Here is a 26409-nt window from a genome sequence, read left to right as displayed (position 1 = left end):
TAACTTACAGAAACAATACACAGAGTAGTCTCGGACAGATTAGTATACAATCCATTAATGAACTCAAACTTCGAGTACAATGGGACTGATTACTCTCTGTTGCTCCCCCACTCTGTGAAAGAAAGCAATTACAGGCCTGCATAGACAACCCCCCATTACCCAGACATGCCTGTCCAAACAAAAATACCTACCCCCACTCTGGCAGTTCCCGAAATGCAGCAGGTCACCGGTCACGCCCATCCGGAAGGTGAACCACACAGCACGTGTGGGGCGGGGCCTGCTGACAACCGTCGATCGAATCGCCAGTGGGATGTCCAGGAGGCACCACGGGCCCGGCATGAAATGGCTGTCCCATCCTCTTCTTCATGGGGTGGGCTGGGAGGGAGAGGCGACGCCGACGGGCCTCTCCCACCTCCTCGGATAGGAGGTTTCCCAGCCCCAGTCCGGCCATCACAAATATCTCCGCTGAAATTGGTCCAGGTTGGGCTGGGAGGGAGAGGCGACGCGGACGGGCCTCTCCCACCTCCCTGGATAGGAGGTTTCCCAGCCCCCGGCCCGGCACCGAAATCCTCCAGCCAGGCGGCGCCCATACTTGCGCAGCACCGAACATACAACAGCGGCGCCCATACTTGCGCAGCACGGAACATACAACGGTGGCGCCCATATTTGCGCAGCACCGAACATGCAACGGCTGCGCCCATACTTGCGCAGCACCGAACATGCGCCGCAGGTGGCCATACTTCCGCAGCACTGGACATGGGACTTGTGGAGCACGGGATGTGGAGCGGCCATCATGCATGCCCATGAAAGAGGGCAGCGTGGAGTGCACCGGGAGAGGGAGACGGCGCGAACGAGTCTCCCTCGCCCCCCCAGGTGGGGGCGCCACAGCTCCACCCTAGCCGAATGTCCTGCTCCTATGGCACGGTGTTCCGTTCTTTTCACCCCAAAAGGTCTCTTCCACTCTTGCAGACTCGACGAAGGGCGGCTGCTGCAGGGCCTCAAAATGGCGTCTGGGCCCCCTGGAAGGCGGGTCTAGGCCGCTAGAGTAACTTTGACCAGCAATGTAACTCGGACGCTTGCCCACCGGGGCACGAGCCCCCACCTCCGACAGCATCCACACAGCCTTGAAGATTCTACAAAAAAGTCCCGGAAGCCCTCGGACCCTGCCGGCTTCCGGCGAGGAACAACTGCCTCGATCGCTAACGAAATAAGCATAACATAGCCACTCCTTCTGTTAGCACAAGTCTTTCTGAACTGCCGAAAGGGACTCTGGTCCAACCGCCGGTTGTGGAAAACATTTTTTCTGATGCTACTTCCGGACTAACCCGGCCTCGCCCAAAATGGCGCCGGTATCAATGAGAACCTACGAACACCTCGTGGTGTTTTTAGCTAAAAAGACTCGATGTTCTGAGATATATATATATATAATCCTTTGTACACTTGACGAAAATGAGGGAGGGTTCACTCGACGAACATGTAAAAGGACCCCGTGAAAAAATGTTGTTTTCAATGTACGATTTATTATGATATTACTGTAACTAATACGTAACCTCGCTTATGACACACGCCCACGGTATACATATAGGAAATTTGATTGCAACTAGTCCGACTGTGCTTCCAATTATGAAATGAATGCCCCTTGATCCCTCAACTATTTATAGACATTTTTAGTTCCCTGCAAATGAATGAATAAACCTTTTTTACATGTTTTTAATGCTACAAAATACCCCCCCCCCCTACTGTACGCACTTTAGCCATTGCCGTGTCCAACCAAATACGATTGCACTGTCATATCTACATGCTGAATGATTGTGCAAATAAAGGTTTTCCAAACTATGAAACAGGTATTGCATGCCTTTTTAAATGTGGGATCAGCAGGAGAGTTTTTCTGTGCACCCTGCTTTGCTCTCTCTTTAAGGTTATTAGAAGATGGTTGCCCAGCCCCGGATGGAGGATCGAATCTAAGACACGATACTCTGCCTCCAAGTATGCGACTGGCTCAGGAACTAACGCTTGGAGAAGGACCTCGACTTCTGAGGATGGGTAAAGTGAAGCGGTGTAAATGATAGAATGTTATAAAGGTACGGCACTCAAAGGTACTAGAGAACAGAGTTGACCGAAGAACTGATATGCCTTAGAACATCACAGCGTTGAAAGAGATTTAAGGACCCTGATAGCTAGATACATCTACCAACTAGATACCTCACTAAGCGCCTCTGATTTTCTAACGTTTCCCTACACACGGCCTATAAGGACACACTGCCCCCCCCCTGGCTTCAGAAACCAAGACCCCAGGGATTCTATCCCGAGGAGATAAGACGAGTATGAGGTAAGTAAAGGACTTTCATACCCATGCATTTGATATGCTCGAATGTTGTCCCCCTCCCTTCCCCTCTTTTCCTCCCTCTACAGGTTACACCGGAAATCACGACCAAGGTATGGTGAAGATCTGAAGCCTCGCCATGTCTGATACATGAAGCGGACTAACGCTGCAAGGTGGCACCTAAGCACACCCACAAACTGCTCTTGTAACGAAAGAGCCAATAAGTTGTATGATATGATGAAACACGGTCACCCCTAATCCGCGTTGCGTGAATGGGCACGTGTCACGTATGTCTGAAACTATGAGAAAATGTTTTTGTGCGACTGAGGCGCTGACTGAACTGATCAAAAGACCGAGAATGCAAGAAGTGCGACACAATGGTGCCCTTTTTACTCAATGCATGTCCCCTGTACCCGGCCTAATGCTCGTCCGTCCCAAACTGCATGCTTTCGAAATTCTAACACAGACCCGTAACGTCTCATGTTGTGTAATGCGCTGAATAGCCTATCTTAATACACGCCCACTCCCCATGTCGCACGTGTACTATTTAGCCTATTGTTGCACATCTCTCTCTCTCTCTCTCTCTCTCTCTCCCTCTCTCTCTCTCTCTCTCTCTCTCTCTCTCTCTCTCTCTCTCCTCCACACTCCCACTCTTCCGAACGACTAGCACCTAAATTGGCAAACCGCCACCCCTAGTGCACCCCCCAATTGGCTCTAATTACCGCAAGTATTTGCACAAAATTTGTCTTGAATAAAATCACCCTGATGCCGTGTCACTACCTCTCCTTTCTGCTAAATATTGATGAAACCTAGAATTGGCCAAACGGGAAAGGACAGGTAAGACGACTAAGGTTCCCTAATCTGACCCATAATAAGGGAACTACATGTCAGTGGCTTCTATGATAAAAAAAAAAAAAAAGGCCTCAGATAACGCGACCTTCCCCGTCCCGAATTGTCGCAATATCCAAACAGTAAATGTGATCGAAACATCCCCATCTTCCCAGAACGCCCCCAGTTTTGTATCAGCTGCCCCGGACGAGAGTTTTTTTAAAAATATCCCTCACCCCCGGTTGTAAGAGATGGGTCGACTTACGACTAACACAGGCCAGCCGCTGTTCCTAGAAATGATTTGTTGATAAACAAGCTACAGAGTTCAGAATTCGAGAAATGTCACTGAACGCTTACCAACTGAACTGTGGCCTTCTGCTAAATAACACCCTTATGACACAAAGCAAGACGATAGTCCCTCACCACAGTTTGCTATGTCCCTAGTTGTTTTCCATAAGATCCCGTTTTTTTTTTTAATGAAGTAGTCAGGTTGTAAGAGACCATGTAGGAATTAGAATGATATTTGCAAAAATAAGATTAGACCGAAATGAAGAAATTGTTGCAATGAACCCTGTTAAAAGAAAATGCTTAGCTGAAAGGTAGGATGCATTGATAGAATAAAAAATGTTTAGCCTATGTTCGTCCCTCAGAAAGACACCCATCAGACCATGGTGATAGCACGTTGCACTTTTTCGTAAAGTATAAAACCCTGGAGAACGGTATAGCTTCGTAAGGCTCGTACTAGGAAAGTGGGTCTCTGCCAGAAGAACTGACGTAACTGTGATAAACAAAATGCAATGACCAACGAAATAGTTACGAAGGAAAGTTATAGGAAATTCAGCAAACCCATCATCAATTATTTATATGTTGGTTGTGAACCCCAATGTAACGGATGCTTCTCATTTGCTTGGAGCTGGGAGAGAAATAGACTTATGTGATTACCTTCCTCTGCCAATTCTCTAAAGACTGTCTTTTCAAACTCATTTAAGGGTACCACTGTCGGAGGAGAGAGAGACCGGATGTGGGAGCACGCGGCCTGACTACAGATCGTGGAACATCTGCGACATTGGCCAAGGCGAGACCGCGACAGAAAGGAGTTGCAGGACGAGGCACTGTTTCCGACAAAATGAGAGGAAAGGGCTGACCTGATGCCCCTGCTCGATGTTCAACGTGTGCCGAAAAGTCCCCGCTCTCTGAATTCGGTCATGAGCCCGCCTACCTAAAATTTTCCGTCCCCCTGGTCTGTTCCCGATCTGGCCCTGCTCCATCCCCCTTTTTCTCCGACCTACCCTATGGACTACTTCCACACACACTTCTTCCACCTGAACTTTTTGACAATCGACACAAAAGGACACAGGGCGAAAAGGACCTTTTTGACCAGGAAAGCGAGGAAAAGGTCATGCCCTGCAACGCGGAACCTAGAATAGAGCCGGACTCATAGCTCCACCGCCGGTGCTCCACCGTGCCAACAGAAGACGACAAAGAACGCTGAGAACTCACTAATAATGGTCCATGACAATGGGACCTCCCTTTCGAACAATGACACCCCTGATTATTGTTTTTACTACGTCTCATTTCTCTCCCAGCCACCGTTGTATTGATTATGCTCCAACCAAATATGAACAGAACTTACATATGTAATAACCTATCAGTTCACATTCCGAATGACTATAAGTATCTATGAAATGTACTCAATGCTCTCACTACAGAACCGTTTTTTTGTCTGATATTGCATCACTATGACTTTCCTGCAAACGAGTTTATCGATAGACCCGCCTCCTAAGACGAAAGATTTTAAATGTAACGTTTATAGCTCCTTCACCTGGGTTCCTTCTTCTTTACTTATGACCGCCACAGTAGACATGGGTAGGAAATAGGCCAGCAAGATGTCTTGGATATGTTAAAGGGAGGACTGTGGAAAATTAGTACGGTTTGGTAAACATCTGCGCCATCTTGCCTTTTCCCCTGATGCCACACTTTTTGTCGTGCGCACCCGCCATTTTAGGTGCCTCGATCAGAGCCACCCTCTGCACGCCACTGGCCCCCAGCATAGCCCTTCGCCCTCCCAAAGCCCGCACGCTGACAACCCCCCCGCTCGCACATGCCTTGGGTCATAAACCCCTCTTCAGCGCAGCTCTGCCTCAGAACCCCATCCTGTTCCCAGCGCGACACCTCCCTTCATTCCTTTCATGGTCCCAGGCCCTTTGATACAAACCCCCTTTCCTGTGTGCCCGTTTGTCTTCCTCGTTCCCAGGCCGCCACCTAGCTCTGCGGATACTGTTTATTGTCCCCCCCGTACAGTAGGAAGCTTCCCTCATTAAAGGACCCTCGAGTTGATCAAAGCCCCCACCCTATGAGATCCGATCAAACCTCCCACATTCCGTGAATCGGCGGAATGTCCAGCTGCGCGATAATCATCACCTGTTGTGACCGGGGTGGGGACTTCTACTGTATATGTGTGTGGGAACGGGCTTGGAGCGGGGATTCCGAGAATGTCTTTCCGTACATCAAAGCATTGCCAAGAATGTGTTGTATGTAATAAAGCAATAAACCTGTGTATAAGAGGCAAGGCCTCAGAGATGCGGTTAGAGCACCTCGTGACGATACCTGCTGTCCGAACTGATGTGTTCTCCTCCGGAGAGAATAAACCTTGTTTCCTGCCTTCCAGTCTCCAGGGCCTGCCTCTTCATTGATTAATATTTTGTGGGTTAAAGAGGCGATACCGCCGGGCAAATATTGATTGTCCCAGACCTAGTTTTTACATTATAACGCATAACATTACATTGCATGTTTGGTAAGTATTGGATAGTGTAGGGGTTAAAATTACTATTCTAACTCCAGGGGGTGCAACAGTAGGGTAAGTGTTGGATAGTGTAGGGGTAAAAATTACTATTCTAACTCCAGGGGGTGCAACAGTAGGGTAAGTGTTGGATAGTGTAGGGGTAAAAATTACTATTCTAACTCCGGGGGTGCAACAGTAGGGTAAGTGTTGGATGGTAATGTTATGCGTTATAATGGTATGCGTTGTAATGACTGCGTTGTAATGACATGCGTTGTAGTGGTGTGCGTTGTAGTGTCATGCGTTGTAATGGTTGCGTTGTAATGGATGTTGCGTTGTAAAAGTTTTGTTGTAATGGTAGTGCGTTGTAAAAGTTGCGTTGTAAATGTTGTTTCCCGAAAAATCCCAAACTAGTTTCAGAAAATAGAGTAAATTTTTATACATACAATTACACCAAAATTAATGGGAAACCAAAATTAATAATTAAAAAAATGTACATATAAAAACATCACCAAAAAGTAATAAGCACCCATTGCAGTCAGCTGACTCGTGCCTATCCGCAAATTAAGGCCGGCTGAGATGGATCAAGGGTCGATACAGAAAGCAGGTTCAATCCCGGTTGGCAATCTTTCCCTCTGCCTTAAGTCTCTGAAATGAAAGTAAAAAGTCTTCAGCAGGGCAAGGCAGCAGGCTGGAGCCACAGGATGAGGTCTTACAGAAGCTGTTTACTTTTTGGCAGGAAAGCTGGGAGAGAGGGATTTTTTTTTCCGCACCCAATGAAGGTCCCTCACCAAATAATTTTGGCACCTTTGCCCATTAAAAAACTTTGGACTTAGTCACGTTTTTGGCGGTCAGATTCTTCCAATGGGGCAAAGCTGCAGGCTGTAGTTGCAGAGGGTTCTAAAAGGTCGGATACCTGCGAGGTCCCAGTCGGTCATATTTGCTGAAAAGGTTACAGCTGGAGCGACATAAATCTTTGGACCAGCTTCAATGCATCTTAATCTGATGAGCTTGTCAGGTTCATCCCGGTCCTCCGAATATCTTTGAAGCAAAAACGTTTCTATGTCCCAGGTTTCCGGAAATGGTAGGATGAGGACACTTTGACACCAACACTTAGGGGGTCATGACTAGCTCCAGCAAAGGCCAATAACAGAGTTGAGGGTAGGTCCAGTTGGAACTGGTCAGCTTGGCAGTTGCAGAAAAAGCCTCTTGTAGCTTGTTGTGTCCCTGTATTTTGAATGTAAGGTCATCCTTTTGACCCTTGGCATCCTGTTCTTGGTTCTGGATACAAATGGGAGTTCAAGTACAGTATTTAGGGCTATTTGCAGCTCACAGACCCAGAAAGTTTTATTTGGAGAGTATTGTGGATGCCGCCTTATGCCTGTCACGAGCCCGTGGTTGGGGGAAGCCTTGGGCCATTCGCTAACCAATGGAGTAAAAGTTCACAGTAGTGACCCTACCCACTTTTGCAGCATTTGCGGTATGTCCTACTGCAAACAATCCCACAGCACTCCTCCCTACCTAAAACTAAGAGGTCGATTAGGATGACGGACGGAAACGGGTCCGACCGCCATGGTTGCGGCAAATATACTTCCGACTGCACCGCGGATAAACCGCCGGTGCGATTAGGATTTTTCCGCCAGCACACACCGACCGCGGCGGACGGATCACGCCAAAGACCGCCGCACGTGGACGGTACCACAGAAAAAACATCCACCGCGGACGCAACGCCTGCGGAAACAGGCCCAACCTCCACTAGGCCTGCGGAGGGACCGCCCGCACGATCAGGATAACCCCGCCATCCCAACGGAACTCACCACCGTCCACGACCACCGCGGAAAAAAAGCATCGACAAACGGAACTTGGCTGCGGAAGGACCAAACGAACATCACCCCTGCCGTCAAACCGAAACAAAAATGGCAGACGGAAGTAAATAGTAAACCAAAAATACAGGACACACATCTACCTGGAACTCCCACCCCCAACAACTACACGCCCCAATGACACACTCCCCAGCACAAACAAGAGCATCCAAGTCTCCACACCCACAGAACACCTGACTGCAAAAAAACATTGGGACACAACCACCACACAGCGGAAAGCTCTACCTCACCCACTTACCGGATCCCTCCTCACCAAACTCACAGACGTAACTCGCCGATAGAGACCACTCTCCCCCAATAGCTGCATCCAGCTCTTAGACACTCTAAGCCCTCTCTTGTCCCTATCCATCCCCTCCCTCTGACCTCACCCTCGATCGAGAAAAAAGACAACCTGACATGCTCCACCAATAAAAGACCTCAACCCCTCAACCTGATACACAACACGCAAGATGATGCCCCAGATACCCCCAACTCTTCCCATGACTCCTTGGCGCAGCGTCTCACGGCCCTTGAAAGTCAGATAGACGCTATCTCCCAGGGCTTAACCGAAATCCTCTCTAACTTAGATAAAGCCCGCAGACCCTTGAAATCCCCTCCCGGGACTCCCCACACCGCCAACGCTAGCAGCCCTCCCGGGCCCTCAGAAACCCCTGATATCCAGCAGGAAAAGTCCCCCCACCAGGGTTTTGAAATCAGGCTCACAAGAAGCCTATAAAATCGGAGTCCCAGCCCCCAGGATCAAGATCAGTTCATTGTCTGATATAATTCACATGACCTCAAGGCCCATTAGAACAGAAGCTCCCATGTCAGACAACGAAGCAGCCATACTTGGACTCTCCTAAATCCAAAATCCAAGTGATCACAGGCCTCCGGAAAGACCCTCCCTGCACAAAACCCCTGAGACGGCCTCTCCTCACCGCCATACCTTGGGCGACCAAAGAAAGTACCGCCAGCAATCAAGAGCTTTTCACCAACTGCTTACTGATCAACTGCAGATCGGCCTCACTTCACGCAACAGAACTAGCCGAGGCTATCCTCTCACATGACATTGACATTGCGTTCCTCACGGAGACGTGGCTGAACAAGATATCTCCCCCTTGCCTAGACATGTTGGTACCCCCCTGGCTTCTCCCTGATCAACAAAGACAGGATGGATCAGCGAGGAGGAGGGGTTTCTATTATCCACAAAGATAGTCTGGTCATCTCGGAAACCACATCTTTCGATTATGATTCATTCAAATGTCTCTCCTACATCATCAAGACCAAGGATAACGGCTCCCTACTGTGTCACCTCCTCTATCACCCCCCAGGTAGAAACACCGCAAATAGAGAACAATTTTCTGACCTGATAGCGCAAGGAGCACTCGGTGACTCCAATAATATAATTCTCGGTGATCTGAATATACGGTGGAATGAGACAAACAATCCTCTAATCCAATCGCTATCCAGTCTCCTATGTGATAACAATCTTACACAATATTGTACAGAGGAGACACACTACAAAGGAGCCATACTGGATGCCACATTGCACAAAAGAACTCAATCACGATCAACCACATACTTCCCGTCGACTGGTCTGATCACCACATGATACTATTTCATATCAATCAACCCACTCTCTCCCAACAATCCCCTCAAGATCCTCCCAAATGGAGGAGAAACCTTTCTCAAGCGCCGCTGGATATCCTGGAAGATCAGATAAGCTCACTCCTCCCGGACAACAAAGACCACCTATCCACCAGTGACCTCACTGATCGGTACAATTCCGAGCTAGCGTCCTTACTTGACAAAATAGCTCCACTTAAGCTCAAGAGGAGCAGAACCATTCCATCCAGAACATGGTTCAACTCTGACCTCAACTCAGAAAGGAGAATCTTAAGGGCCAAAGAAAGAAAATGGAGAAGCAACCCGACCGCCATCCTTCACGATCAACTGAAATCAGCCCGTAGGAAATACAACAACCACGTCAAAAACAAGAAATCCAGCTTCTTTCGCGAGGCACTGGACAGTGCCAAAAATAGACCGAAGGAGCTTTATAGCATCATCAGACAACAAACCTCCAAGCCAGTGACCTCATCCGTACAGGCGTCCAAAGAACTCTGCGACAACTTCCCCCACTTCTTCAACAACAAGATCACAAAAATCGAACTATTATTAGCCCTCAACAACTCACACCCCATAAAGAGTATCACGGATGTACCCCATGCTCTCTCTCCGGGCTCTTCACCCACCCCCTTGCTGAGCTTTCGCCCCGTGCAAGAAACAGAGATAATCTGGTTGATCTCCACCGCCAAACCATCAGCGCATATCTCAGATCCCATTCCTCCCATGCTAATCAAAAAAATGAAACACGCTTTTGCGCCGCTTTGGGGCAAAATTATAAACAGCTCCTTAAAAAACTGGAGTGGTTCTGGACTGCCTTAAAATGGGGCAAGTCACCCCCCTGCTGAAAAAACCCGGTCTAGATGCGACTGATTTGAACAATTTCAGACCTGTAACAAACCTCCCCTTGCTCTCAAAAACACTTGAACGTTGCGTACTTCATCAATTAACACAGCACCTGGATAACATCAACCTATTGGACCCCGACCAGTCTGGTTTTAGAAAAGGCTGCAGCACAGAAACTGCGATTCTGAACATCATGGATGACATCCGTGGATCACTAGACTCTGACAAATGCTGCCTCCTCATTCTCCTTGACCTCTCGGCAGCATTCGACACGGTGGACCACAAACTCCTCATCGGGGCTCTTCAAGAAAGAGCTGGTCTCTGCGAGGTAGTTCTCAAGTGGTTTTCCTCCTTTATACACAATCACACACAAAAAATAAAAATCAAGAGCTTCACCTCCAAAACACAGCAAGTCAACAAGAGCATCACCCAAGGTTCGGTGCTCTCTCCACAACTCTTTAACATCTACATGGAACCGCTATCCAAACTACTCAGAAAAGCCAACATCCACTTCCACCTCTACGCGGACGATACGCAGATCTATCTGGAAACTACCTCGCTCAAAGACATCCAAAGATTAAACGACGTCTTGAAAGATGTGCAAGAATGGCTGACAATCACTTGAAACAAAATCCAGACAAAACGGAGACACTCCTCATCTCGAACAAGGAGGATAACCCACAAATCGCTGAATGGTTAAAGGCTATCGATGCGCTCAAAGGGAATCTTACTCTAGCAGACTCTGTCAAATCTCTAGGCATCACCTTAGACCCAAAACTGAACATGATGAAACACATTAAGAACTCGGCCAAAAGTGCATTCCTTAACCTGAGAATTCTGAACAAAATCAAACCCTATATTCCAACAAAGGATCTCAAACTGGCCACAAAATCTCTGGTACTGTCAAGACTGGACTATGGGAACGCAGTCCTAACAGGAATTCCTAAATCGCATCTGGCACCGATCAAAACAACACTACATGCGGCAGCCAGAATGATCACTGGCATCAAAAAATCGGATCACATCTCCCCTGCACTTAAAGAACTCAAATGGCTTCCAGTAGAAATGCGAAGTAACTTCAGAACGGCCTGCCTAACCCACAAAGCCCTCCATACAGGCAAACCCGAATACCTGGCAAAAAAACTCAAAAAGGCAGGTCAAGCCAGAAATTTGAGAAGCTCTAATTCCTTCCTACTCATCCCACCTAAAACTAGAAGGAAAAGAACAGCGGACTGCTCTTTCACTGGAAATGCCCCTAAATTTGGAATTCCATCCCTCCACACATCAGAACTATGCCCTGCTTTTTGGAATTCAAAAGTCAGCTCAAATCCTTATTCCTTACCCGTTCCCTTGGATGTGGACAGCATGGGACAGACAGCAAGCATAGAGATACATGATCCCTAAGATCCTTGAAACCAAAGAAGCTTCACAGGACAATTATGTCGTTCTATACTATGCAATTCGTTAATTGTGCATCGCTCACTTCTAAAATAAAATAAAAATAAAACCTGTACACCCAACACCCTGCACATCACACACCATGGCCCCCAAGAAAAAACCCAAGATCACAGAGAGTGAGTTGAAGGTCATGGTGGATGAAATCATCCGTGTAGAACCACATCTGTTCGGTATCCTAGTCCAGCAGACCACCTTGGCAAATAAAACCACAATGTGGGACAGGATAGTGACCAGAGTGAATGCTTCAGGGACCGTGTCACGCACCAAACACGATATCCAGAGGCGGTGGCACGACCTCAAGGCAAGGGTGAGAGGCATCAGGGCCAAGAACCACCTGTGGGCACACCACACTCGCGGTGGCCTTCCCATGGATCCAAAACATAGACCCAATGGGAGGAGAAGGTGCTAGTCATACTGCACCCTGAGAGCCTAGAAGGAATGGATGAGAGAATGGAGGCTGGTAAGTACAAACCAATGACCACCATCACACTTTTATGTCCTGCCTTGCACAACTGGTAAGACACATCTACCAGGCTCCAATCCATGCATGTGGACCACACAGTCACCCAAATGTGAACCCCAGGGCTCAAATGCACCCACCATGATCAACCACAAATGTAGCCTCCTACGTTCCCAGGCTTGCATGTGGTCAAGCAGTTAACACCACAACTCCCAACAGGCCGTCATGTCTACAGGGAGGGTGGGTGTGGGTGAGAGGCCAACACTACAACTCCCAACAGGCCCCCATGTCTACAGGGAGGGTGGGTGTGGGTGAGAGGCCAGCACGACAACTCCCAACAGGCCCCCATGTCTAGAGGGAGGGTGGGTGTGGTTGAGAGGCCAGCACTACAACTCCCAACAAGCCCCCATGTCTACAGGGAGGGTGGGTGTGGGTGAGAGGCCAGCACTACAACTCCCAACAGGCCCCCATGTCTACAGGGAGGGTGGGTGTGGGTGAGAGGCCAGCACTACAACTCCCAACAGGCCCCCATGTCTACAGGGAGGGTGGGTGTGGGTGAGAGGCCAGCACTACAACTCCCAACAGGCCCCCATGTCTACAAAGTAGGGTGGGTGTGGGTGAGAGGCCAGCAGTACAACTCCCAACAGGCCCCCATGTCTACAGGGAGGGTGGGTGTGGGTGAGAGGCCAGCACTACAACTCCCAACAGGCCCCCATGTCTACAAAGTAGGGTGGGTGTGGGTGAGAGGCCAGCACTACAACTCCCAACAGGCCCCCATGTCTACAGGGAGCATGGATGTGGGTGAGAGGCCAGCACTACAACTCCCAAAAGGCCCCCATATCTACAGGGAGGGTGGGTGTGAGTAAGAGGCCAGCACTACAACTCCCAACAGACCCCCATGTCTACAGGGAGGGTGGGTGTGGGTGAGAGGCCAGCACTACAACTCCCAACAGGCCCCCATGTCTACAGGGAGGGTCGGTGTGGGTGAGAGGCCAGCACTACAATTCCCAACATGCCCCCTTTTCCCACCCCAGAGCAAGATGGAGTCCCCCCACCATGTGCTGACCAGTGCATCTCCCTCTTCAAACCTACAGGTAGGTAGCCATCTTCACAGGGAGGGGTGGGTGTGAGGGGGAAGTCTGTACTCCAAATTCCAATGTGCACCCTCCACCCTCATGATTGCAGCGAGGAGCAACAGAACACATGGCTTCGTAGTAACTCCATGGTTAAAATGTGAAATTAAACATGGGGCAGGTGAGTACGCAGTGACTGCATACTACATTCGTCGAACAACAAACAAGTACCATATGTCCACAGAAGGACCCACAAATAATCAATCAATCAATCAGAGTATTTGTAAAGCACGCTACTTACCCGGGAGGGTCTCAAGGCGCTATGGGGAGGGGGGGAGGGGTGCTGCTACTGCTCAAAGAGCCCGTTCTTGAGGAGTCTTCTGAAGGCGAGTAGGTCTTGGGTCTGCCGTATGTGGGTAGGGAGGGTGTTCCAGGTCTTGGCAGCGAGGTAGGAGAAGGATCTGCCGCCAGAGGTCGTTCATTGGATGCGGGGGACAGCAGCGAGGGCGAGGCTGGCGGAGCGGAGCTGGCGGGTGGGGGTGTAGAAGCTGAGGTTGCTGTTCAGGTAGGGTGGTCCGGCGTTGTGGAGTGCTTTGTGTGCGTGGGTGAGGAGCTTGAAAGTTATCCTCTTGTCGACGGGGAGCCAGTGTAGGTCTCTCAGGTGGGGGGTGATGTGGCTGTGGCGGGGGACGTTGACGATCAGTCGGGCGGAGGTGTTTTGGATGCGTTGTAGTCGTCGTAGGTGTTTGGCTGGGATTCCTGCGTAGAGTGCGTTTCCGTAGTCCAGTCTTGTGCTGACAAGGGCCTGTGTCACCGTTCTTCTTGTTTGGGTCGGGATCCACTTGTAGATCCTGCGGAGCATGCGGAGGGTGTTGTAGCAGGAGGAGGAGATGACGTTGACCTGCTTGGACATGGAGAGGGAGGAGTCGAGGAAATGATGTCGGTCGGATCGGAAGGGTGAGAGGCGGACGCTCTGGGTTCTGCCAGAGAGGAAGGACGTGGTCCAGTCAAGGGCCTTCTCTTGGATTCCGGCTTCTAGGAGGCGTGTCTTTAGAGTGCGATGGCAGACCGTGTCGAAGGCGGCTGACAGGTCCAGGAGGATGAGGGCTGATGTTTCGCCGTTGTCTAATTGGCGCCTGATGTCTGTGGCGGCGATGAGGACTGTCTCGGTGCTGTGGTTTCGTCTGAATCCGGACTGGGAAGGGTCCATGTTGGACACTTGGAAGAGAAGCGTCACATCTGCACACATCAAAGAACTTGCAAGGGGAAACTTGGACATGGTGGCAGTCCACACAATCCATGTAGTAGGCAGTCTGTGTATGATGTGATACTTGACATACCCATAACAGCAAATACAATGTGTTTCCTGACACAAGGCACATGGATGCAATGTCCAAAGATTGTCCCTAACACAAGGTAGACCATCCACATGAAAGACCAACATATGCCTCTTTTGACAATGACTAGACCAGGTACAGTAGTAAGGTAGGTTGTCCACAGCCCTGGTGAACATGCCCTAGTACACATTGCTGAGCCACAGCAACAATGGTAAAATGACTACAAAACTACACAGAGTCCAGGGGTACCATCCAATAGCAGAACAACACAACACATATCCAAGTATTGTCTCCCCACCTCCACACCACCCTAATGCCCAGTAATGTGTACCACACCAATGTGATGACATCAACAACCATGTCCTGAATCCCTAGAAAATTGAAAAGTAACAACAAGAATCCTGTCATGTCCACAGCATTGATTCTTAAATTCTTGTCCCTCAGGTGACAGAGAACTGGCAGGAGAACCAGCAACCACCAGCACCAGTCGCCCCCCTCACAGCATGGACTCTCCGGTGATGATTCCCTGGACACCTCGGATGTGGAGGGCGATGCCTGTGTGCCTACACTCTCAGGGCCATCAGGTTCCCAGGACGTCCCTGCCCCCACCACCTTGGCCAGCTGAACCACAGCAACTTCTGCCATTGGGACCTGTGCAGCTACCACCACCACCACCACCACCAGTCCTGCCTGTGCCACCCTCCCTGACCCATTGGACGATGGCGGACCATCAACATCACAGGCTAGCAGGGAGAGTGGACCGGTGAGGGCACAGGTGAGGCCACAGGTTCCGGACAGGAGGGCAGGTGCAAGGCCAGGTGGGGGACAAGACCCACCCAATCCTGGGACCTAGACCCTGGATCTCATTTCAAGAGTGCATGCGTCGTACGAACGGTCGCAGGCACAGGCGGATTGGGCGCGCCAAGACTCACTTGAGACCCGCCAGCTGTTGAGGTCCATGGACAACCGTATGGGACAAATGGTGGCCAGCGGGACAGGACACCACCACCACCACCATCACCTGAGGCCACTGACAGGGAGGTGTCCCCCGAACAAGCTACCCCTACAGCTGGGTCCACTCCGGCTCTAAGATGGAGGGGCCGTCCGAGGCTTGATCCAGGACAGAGCAGTGGTAATGCACCAGCCAACCGCCAGAAGAGGAGCCGGCACTGACTTCACCCTTCATTGAGCCTGGCATTCACTCTGTGAACTATCTTGCCCCACATTGCCAAGCATTGGCACATGTCTGTTGGACTAGGTTTACACATGGATTGGGACATCCTCCCGGCATGACCAACTGTGTACTGGAATGTGCCCGTAGCGAAGAAGTGAAGTGCCGCCATCACCTTTGCTGTGGGTGTAAATGCTCCAGGATATGGCCTGCGTGGCTGTAGGTGCGGTGCCAATTGTGCTACAAGGTCCGGCAATGTAGGTCGGTCAAGCCGGGATTTGCGAATCACCTCCTCTCCAACCATGTCCTCCAGCACAGTGTATGGTCGATGCACATTTGGAGCCCTCCTGTGTGGGAGTAGATGGGAGCAGATGTCAATTGGACAACACGGCACAGCTGAACCCCACTATCACATTTGACCAACACACCACAAATAATCCATGTTGCAGACACTGATTGCATGTGTGACGTGACAGAAATATAAGGCACTACAGCCAACTACACACACAATGTTCACCCACAAACAACATCCTGTGTGCAAATATGAACAATGGTACGTGCACACATGTTGCAAGAACAGCCAACATCACATGACGGAGGGCCCATGTGTGGACAAGCATCCCAACAGAGACACATGGATGTGCACTCACAACACGAACCTGGAACACACCCTCCTTGTCTTCATGCACCCATGACACCACCACTAATGCTGTGCATGCTCACATGACAGGCATTGATATACAACAGACGACACACAGATGCATTCACAGAATGCATGTATCCCCCCATCATTGCCTCTTGCACACACAAAACACACACTCACGACTGGATCAAACTGTGAGTACACAGCCTTAATGGACTGTGTAGATGTGTACACTTTGAAACGTGTGACCTCAGAACCAAGACGTCACCACATTGCCATGCACATCTGACACAACTTGAGCTCACATCACTGTCCTTTGACAACCACTGGCAATGCCAATAGTATGCTCCCACATGCAACAAATGGACATTGTTGACACATGGACACGGGCCATTAACAGAACATGATGAGTTTTGAGGCATTCCGGACATGCCCTGACACACATGTACACCTATTATCATTAGATGTGTGCGGAGACATGCAGTGTGTCTACACACCACATCAGGGCACGCCGTCCGCCATCACAGAACATGATCCTTGCCACTGCAATTGTGCGAACCATTGGCTGCATGGGCAAGGTCCATCACGGTCAGACACCGCCAACCGCATGTGCGCGCTACCGCGATGGTGCGTCATTTGAAAATCATCACTCGCTGGCATCGCAATGGCGGAGCACGCATTCCGCGGGGGCGGGGCAGGCTGACAGATACCTTTGAATGTGCAAGTGGAAATGGCAGTTGGTATCCCCCATTCATTCAGTTCACATAGCGGCACCCACCGCCGGGTCCGGGCGGTGGGTGAGCGCCCATGGCCATCCATGCCACAGTAACATCAATACACATAGCGGCACTCACTGCCCGGACCGGGCAGTGGGTAAGCGCCCACGGCCATCCATGCCACAGTAACATCAATACACATAGCGGCACCCACCGCCCGGATCGGGCGGTGTGTAACCGCCCATGGCCATCCATGCCACTGTAACATCAATACACATAGTGGCTCCCACCACCCGGACCAGGCGGTGTGTAACCGCCCATGGCCATCCATGCCACGGTAACATCAATACACATAGCGGCACCCACCGCCCGGACTGGGCGGTGGGTGCCACTATGTGACTGAATGGGAGGATACCAACTGCCATTTCCACTTGCACATTCAAATGTATCTGTTAGCCTGCTTCGCCCCCGCGGAATGCGTGCTCCGCCATTGCAATGCCAGCGAGTGATGATTTTCAAATGATGCACCGTCGCTGTAGCGCGCACATGCGGTTGGCGGTGTGTGACCGTGATGGTCCTTGCACATGCAGCCCATGGAAACAGGGGACGCGTAAGCGAATTCCAAAAAAACAGAAGCCGTGCACCGCTAAAGCGGGGCCAGTCATTGGCTCATTTTGAATGAGGCAGCCCGGGAACACCAAATTGCTGCAGAAGTATGCCACTGATATCAGCTCAGGGCCCTATAAATGTGTGAGTTTGAGTACCACACATCCACTGCTTCCAGCCACTGCTGCCTGCACCCATCACCTCTACCTGCTGCTTCTGCCCACTCCACCAACTGCTGCTGTCGTGCCAGTGTCCTGGACCTTGCCGTGGCAAGAGTTGGACAGATCTGGTCCCGTCCCTTCAGTGCAGAGGAGCTGGAGGTCCATGTGGACGGTGTGCTCAACCACTATGAACGGCTCTACGGTGCCCCAGGACAGGTGGTAAGTGCAGTGGGGGACATGTTGGTGTGCATGAGGTGGTCCCTGACTCCTGGCCTCTGCAATCGGGGTGGTGTTCTGTAGGAGGCAGTGTGGGTATGCCCCAGCAGGCCAGGCACGCTGTGATGTATTCCTGGTTCGGTCACTGACTGATTGATCTCTATGCTGCGAAATGTTATCTTTGAGGAGTCACAAACATGACATGTGTAGTCTTGGGGCTGCCAGTGTGTCTGGGTCTATCGCTCATGTGTCAGTCACTAGAGCTGTGACTGTTCCTCACACTCCTGTATCAGGTCCTGCCACTGTGTCCGAAGCTACGAGGTCCCACAGTCCACCTGATTCTGTGCTGTGTGGTGCAGTTCCCATCATTCAAATCTCATTGTACTTGATGTCTGGATTGTCCATTGTAACCACCCTTGCAATATTATTGTCCATGGGACTGTCCGTATGACACACATCCTTGTGCTGCCTCAGATGTACCTGCTCTGTTGTGAACACTGCCCTGTTGCTGTTCTGATGCTGCATTGTGCCCTCTCATGTGCTGCCTCAGATGGACCTGCTCTGTTGTGAACACTGCCCTGTTGCTGTTCTGATGCTGCATTGTGCCCTATCATGTGCTGCCTCAGATGTACCTGCTCTGTTGTGAACACTGCCCTGTTGCTGTTCTGATGCTGCATTGTGCCCTCTCATGTGCTGCCTCAGATGGACCTGCTCTGTTGTGAACACTGCCCTGTTGCTGTTCTGATGCTGCATTGTGCCCTCTCATGTGCTGCCTCAGATGTACCTGCTCTGTTGTGAACACTGCCCTGTTGTTGTTCTGATGCTGCATTGTGCCCTCTCATGTGCTGCCTGAGATGGACCTGCTCTGTTCTGTACCATGGAATGTTGATGCACTTTGCCCCTCTCAGGTGCTGCCTCAGATGGACCTGCTCTGTTGTGAACACTGCCCTTTTGCTGTTCTGATGCTGCATTGTGCCCTCTCATGTGCTGCCTCAGATGGACCTGCTCTGTTGTGAACACTGCCCTGTTGCTGTTCTGATGCTGCATTGTGCCCTCTCATGTGCTGCCTCAGATGTACCTGCTCTGTTGTGAACACTGCCCTGTTGCTGTTCTGATGCTGCATTGTGCCCTCTCATTTGCTGCCTCAGATGGACCTGCTCTGTTGTGAACACTGCCCTGTTGTTGTTCTGATGCTGCATTGTGCCCTCTCATGTGCTGCCTGAGATGGACCTGCTCTGTTGTGAACACTTCCCTGTTGCTGTTCTGATGCTGCATTGTGCCCTCTCATGTGCTGCCTCAGATGGACCTGCTCTGTTCTGTACCATGGACTGTTGATGCACTTTGCCCCTCTCATGTGCTGCCTCAGACGTACCTGCTCTGTTCTATCCAGTGTGCATGCTCCTGGCTACTCACAAAGTCAACCTCTGTGCTGTGCAATGAAGCAAGTTAATCCTGTGTTGTGGTTTATCTGTGTCATTCCTGGTTGTCTCCTTGCATTGTTGATATATTGCTGCTGTCGTACATGCTGTGTCTGCCACTTTCACATAACCATTGCCCAGCAGTGTTTCCTTTTGTTTGGTAGGGGTGACAGTCATTACAATATGGCTGTGGATTGTGTAAGGGTGGGGGAGGCACTCTGAGGCTTATTTTGGGACAACAGTGGCTTCCCATGCCCTTCAGGTTATGTGGATGTTTTTCATATGGTGCATGTGTCACACTCATGATTTGTGGCTACCCAGTAGGTTGTTCAGTCTCGACTTTGTCAGTGAACATGTCAGGGCTCATTGTGTGTGTGTTGGTTGTTGATGTGTGTGCAGCAGGGTTGTTTCTTGTGGTGTGTGGTGTATGGGCCCCTGTCTGTTAGTGGGGTAGGTGTGGGGTTGGCCTGAGGGTGGGCCAGCATGTCTCCTTATGTGTGGTATGCCTTGTGTGTTGGTGTGTCTAGGTGGCCTGTGAGCTGTGTGGCCTAGCCATTCCTGCCTGCCTGCCTGCCAGCCTACTTGATTATGGGCATGGTTTCCGTCGTCTGCTCCACTACGTTGCGTTGTCCGTGGTGTGGATGTTTGTTCGCGGTGCGTGTGTGTTCTGGGTGCGTGGGGTCAGTTGTGCCCAGGTGGTTTTGCTGGGGGTGCCTGTATGTGTGTTCCTGTCCAGACCTAGTGTTCTGTTGTGCGCAGGGGCTTCGACACGTGCGTGGTGTGTGTGTTGTGTGTCTGCGTACCTGCGTTGTCGTCGGCGACGGTCCATGACTTGCTGGTGGTGGAGCACGAAGAGTACCGGGAGGCGGGTAGAGCTGGGTCCATGACGGTGGTCTGGCTGTGGTGGGTCTCTCTGCAATGTTTTGCCTCTCAGCTGTGGTGGCTCCGTCGTGTTCGGGCTGGTGGTTTTTCCGCAGCGATTTGCTGTGTGGTTTCCGCCATCGTGATTTTGAGGACGGTCGAGACGTCATTCTGTATGGCGGTGTCTCTGGATTGGCTACATCCACCGCGGGGTCAGGTGTATTTACGCAGCGGATCACGTTTTTCCGCGGCCTACGGAAATTCGGCAGTGCTTCCCATCCTAATATGGCGGACGGACTATCCACGGATTAAGGACTGTAATAGGCATTTTCCGCCTACTCTAGGCCGGTGGTCGTCCTTCCGTCCGCCATCGTAATCGACCCCTAAGTTTGCAGGACATGTTGTCCCCTGTGCAGAGCTCCTGTGCCAGGTGTGGCCAGGGAAATGAGCAACACTTTCTCTTTTGCCACTCAAAACAGGTTCTAGTATAGCTCCTTTCCACTAGGATTGGTGCCAGGCTGACTAGGAGGACAAGGAGGGGTCAGGCTGAGGTGTTACCTACATCTGCTTGTAACATGATATGCATCTTTGAAGGACATTAAGTTCCTGGGTGCAGCCCAGATGTCCTCCCATCAGAGGAACAGAACATCTTCCCCCACACACAAGGCCTTTGCTTCAGCTCTGGGAGCACGTTCACACCTCATCAAAGGGGCTATTCAGCTCCTGGGTGATGTTGTAGCCCCTGAAAATTGGCTTCTAAAGGCTTTGGCAGGGAAAGTTAACTTTCTAAATGTACTTCTTCTAAAATATTTATTGAAATTCCGAATTCACCAATGAATTGGGCTTGTAATAAATATTTCAGAAATTCTAAAAATGAATTTTGTAGCTGCTTCCTAGCTAGAGATAGCAATAATTAATGTAATACTTTATGCCAATACTTTTGTATGGAACAGTCAACCCTGTTACAGTGAAAATAGCTTTTAGGGCCTTTTCACTGTAAGGCAGAGGTCTTCAATCTGTGGGACGCGACTCCCAGGGGGGTCGTGGAGTCCTGGGAGTGGGGTCGCAGATTCCCCAGCTTCACTTGTCCCTGCAAAAAGACAGCTGTCCTGGGACGGCTAATTTAGATAGTTATCAGCTGCTTGGCTGAAGAAAGGCAAATGTACCTTATCAGTTAATATGCAAGTGTAAAGGATGCTTGGGAGCAGTTCGGGCTCTTTGTGATGGCAAAGATTTGTTTTTTGGAGTGGAATTACAAAGAGTTAACAACTGGGTTTGGAAGTGCTTGCTTTTAATTTTAACTGCATTTACACAGCCCTTAGTGCCCTTAATGACGTGTTGATTGGACAGTTATGTAAAAAATAAAGGCATTACATACGCTCTGGTATTATTAAAATCTACATTTTGAAAGCACCATTTTATCGTAAAACTATTTACAAGTTTTGCAGCATTCTGTTTTATGTCAAAAAATAAGTTCCCGGATAAGTGTCACGGATATACAGGCCCCAAATAATCATGAGAACAGTCCTCATAATTACATTCATATAGTGCCCAAAAAGATTGTACCCCACTGTTGAAAATATACAGATATGCTTGTGTTATATTGGTTTATCTGTATATTTTCAACAGTGGGGTACAATCTTTTTGGGCACTATATGAATGTAATTATGAGGACTGTTCTCATGATTATTTGGGGCCAGTATATCCGTGTCTGAGGGCTTGGATGTTCAGACTCCTAATAATGGAATACCTAAACTCTTTTGATGCAAGCATAAGGGCTATTTATGAAATATTGATGTTCTCTCTAGAATATGCTCTTATGGGATATGGATGCATACCAGATATTGTTGTTATGTAATATGTGAAGTGTTTTTTAACAAAGAGGCTATGCAGAATGTAATACAATGATTATGTTTGTACAGTGTTATAAAAGCCGGCCCTCATGTATTTATCTTTTAAATTACAGGCTCTTGAATTACAGGTTTTGGTTTTTAATGGGATGGTTTATTCTATTCTCTTGAAGAAGGTGTTGGCCACTAATTGATTTCCCACCGAAACGCGTTGATACACAAGAGAGGGAGAACTACTCTGAGTTTTGGGAGACAACAATTCTGATGGAATTACAATAATAATGATCAGTATTGATCTCTGATTTACCTTTGTAATATCCCTGGTGTCAATAGGAATTAACTTTTCCTTATTTTCTGTCCCGATATCTATTTTTAACTTTTTTGCCATTTATTATGTATCTGTATAATGTTAATGTATATGTAATTTTATCATTTAGAATGTGGTTTTATCAGGTATGTTTGACACAAGCCTGAGCTGGTTTTAACTTGTCTAAATAAATTGTATTTTTTATTTTTACATTGTGTATTTCTGCATTTCCTCATTTGTTTTTTACATGTGTTGCATTAGCTCTTTATGTTGATATAGGTGAGTTGAATGAATGCTAGGGTTAATATTGCCCAAAGGGGAACTTATTTTTTTACATTTGTCTTTCGGTACCCTACTCCTTTGGGGTATTGGGTCCCTCTCTTTTATTAGAGCATTCTGTCTTACCCTGTGTGTAATGCAAGTATAAATAATTGATTTACATATTCGCAGTGCTTTCTGGCACAGGCTGTGACCTCATAGCACTAAGAATACACATCACTATACTCTACTGCACCAATCAAGATTTCATTCCGTGGCTCTCTGGTTACAGACATAGACCTCTGCAGTGCATTAACTAATAGAGGTTTCATAATGTACTACAGTGCATTTCCCAATGAGCAATAGCTTTTTTGATTTATTTTTCATTTACGCTGCTCATCATTATATATATGTAGATACCTGATGGTGAAAGACCTAATAAACGTACAGAATATTTGGGGGCTGATTTATGAGAGGCTTGTACCACAGGAGCATCACTTTTTGTGATGATCCGTTGGCACAAGCGTCTCAAACATGCCTATGAGGTCAAAGTCACCCAGCATGGCTTTGCATAGCTGCGCAAGTCACTGCGTTGTCTTACTCTGCGTCAAGGAGGTGTTCCATGGGTTTTGCGTAGGTTTCCCACGCCAAACCCATGGGTTTTTGATGCTGCCCCATATTTTAAAAAATCACATAAACCTGGGGCAGCTCCAAAAATGTATGCCTCCCCAGTGGAGTCATAACAAGGAGAAAGGTTTCCATTTCTCCTCGTTTTTTCCTCTTTCCATGTGTGCTGCATTCTGCAGCTCACATAGCAATAGGAAAACAACCCTTAGGATTTTTTTGTTGAAGGAAGGTGCCCCTTCCCGTACAAAAACAATCCTGACTATGTTGGTGCTAGGCAGCAAATTGTTCCCCAATGCAAGGGAAAAGGACTGGAATGAACCGTATTTCATATATATGATGCATTCCTGCCCTTTCACATTGGTGTAGGGCAGTGCCCCAAGAAGACTTGCGGTGCTGCCCTATGCCAATTCCTCATAAATCAGGCACTTTGTTTTTAGCTACACCCCTACGCTCAATGACCTTTGGTTTGCTGAACACTATGTAATATCATTTCCCCACCGTAAACATTATTTGCTGTGGTAATTGGGGGATATCAGAAATGGGGGTCTCTAGTTGGCAATGGTTTGCTACTTTGTTCAAGTAGGGACCCTTCCTTCCAGTCAGGGTAAGAGGGATACACTACTGAAATAACTCCTGCTCAACCCCTTGGTAGCTTGGCACGAGCAGTCAGGCTTATTTCAGAGGCAGTGTGTAAAGGATTTATGCATAACCAATATTATTACAGTGAAAACAATACAAAACGACACCACACCAGTTTAGAAAAATATCCAATATTTTATATATTCAAAACAATACCAACATACAGTATTTAAAAATATGCACTTTGCAAGAATAACCTTTAAAAATGCAGTTCCTTGAAGTTGGTAGCTCCGTCCGGTGCTACCGTGGTGCTGAGAACAACAGAATCCAACAGTTCTATCTGACCGCATCGGTCGGGGTGTCTACAGACTCGTAAACAGTACCTATTTGTTGCGGCCAATGACATTCGTGCGGGCCGATTGTGGCCAGTCGTGGTTTGAAGTGGAGCGGTGCGGCATGTGGTGCCCTTAAGTCGCAGTGCAGGCAGCGGCTCGGTGACTGTCATCTAGTGGCATCGGTGAGACCAAGGTTGCGGTGCGGAGTGAAGGCGGCGCTCGTTGCGGTGCTGACAGATCACAGTGCAGATGACAGTGACAGTTGCGGGGAGCTGGTGTTTGTCAGTTCGGACTGCGGTGTGGGACGGGGAAGTGCCCCCAAGCCATGGTGCGGTCACGATTGTTGAAGTCAGTGACTGCGTCGGTGAAACCAAGCCGGCGAAGTGAAGCGAGGCAGTGCGGAGTGCAGTGCCCACAGGTCATGATGCAAGCAGAAGTTTGGTGGCGGTCGTCGTCACTGATACCAGGGTTGCAGTGTGAGATGTGGTGGTGCCCTCTGCGGTGCCTTCAGGACAAGTAGCCAGTGATGGAGTCGGTTGCTTTCCCCCCTCTGTGGCAACTGAACCCACAGTTCCGAAGGAGGTACCCAGTGGTCGGTGAAGTCTTTGTGGTCCCTGAGACTTCAGAGAGGAGGCAAGCTCTCCTTGGAGATACTCAGTAACAAGTAAAGAATGTTCAGTCCAGTTCTTTCACTCCCCAAGGCAGAAGCAGCAGATGCAGTCCAACCCAACAAAGCAACAACACAGCAAAGGGACAGTACTCCTCTTGGCAGTTCTTCCAGTTGTTCTTCTAGGCAGGTTCCTTGATTCAAGCGAGTTCTAAAGTTCTGGGGTCTGGGTCTCAATATTTATACTCAGTCTGGGGCCCTCTGCTTCACTCAGTTTTTAATGCCATTACTCGAGGAGGTGTGATCCCGGCTATATGGAAGGGTGCTGAGATAATCCCAATATTTAAAAAAAGGGGACAAAGGGTACTCTGCAAATTATAGGCCCATCAGCCTCATAGATGTGTCACAAAAACGTTTTGGATAAATTAATTTTAACACGCATCCAAAATTGGGCAGAGGAGAACAACATACTTTCACACTTGCAGAGGGGTTCAGAGCTGCTACCAGCACACAGGATCAAGTGTTTTTTTTTATTGCTCATCTGGAAAGAGGTCAAACTTAAGAAGGGCACCCCTATGTAGTTTTTGTTGACCTCAAAACTGCCTTTGACTCCATCGATCGCACTAGGCTCTGGACTACCCTGAGTGACATGGGCCTTCCCCCTGACCTACTCCATCTTTTAACCAGGTTACACCATGATAATTATGCCAGAGTCAGCTGGAGCCAGGATAGGAGGTTGTTTGAAAACATTTTAATTGGGAAAGGAGTGCACCAGGGGTGTGTGCTGGGAGCAACTATGTTTACTTTATTCATGAATGAGCTAATAAATTAGTTGTTTTTCTGGGGAGGTGACCCACCGAAACTGGGAGGCGAGTAAATACTATTACTCCTGTTCGCCGATGATACGTTACTAAAACGCCAATGGGCATACAGAATATTTTAACAAAATGTTCTAATGTTTGCAAATTCCAGGGTTTGATAATTAACTGTATGAAAACCAAGTATATGGTTTTCAATCCCTATAATCTGCCAAAGGGAAACTACTGTTGGAAGGCCAACCCTTAGAGCAGGTCAATGCCTTTGATTACCTAGGCACTAGAATTAGTGATAATCTGGCATGGTTCCCTCAAATTTTGAAAAGTACCTTGCCGCTTCAACATGTGGATTGTGCTGTAGTGAAAACATGTTAGAAATAAATAGGGCCAAAGGCCTAGACGCAGCACTATATGAGGCAGAACTATGGGGTCTTGAGCATATAAAACAATTAGAGGTTGCTAAAAATATATTTCTAAGAGCTCATCTAAATATTCCAATGAATACACCCCTATTGCCATTACACCTCGACCTTGGGTTAAAATCAATCTCCCACTGTGCTGTCCTAAGGGTGCTCTTGTTCTGGGTGTGACTCTGGGTTAGTAATCCCCAAATACCCATAAAAGATGCTGTAGTAGAATTACTATTTCTC

Source organism: Lissotriton helveticus, chromosome 7, assembly GCF_964261635.1.
Source record: "Lissotriton helveticus chromosome 7, aLisHel1.1, whole genome shotgun sequence".
Lineage (NCBI taxonomy): Eukaryota > Metazoa > Chordata > Amphibia > Caudata > Salamandridae > Lissotriton > Lissotriton helveticus.
Note: the sequence above shows the minus strand (reverse complement) of the source record.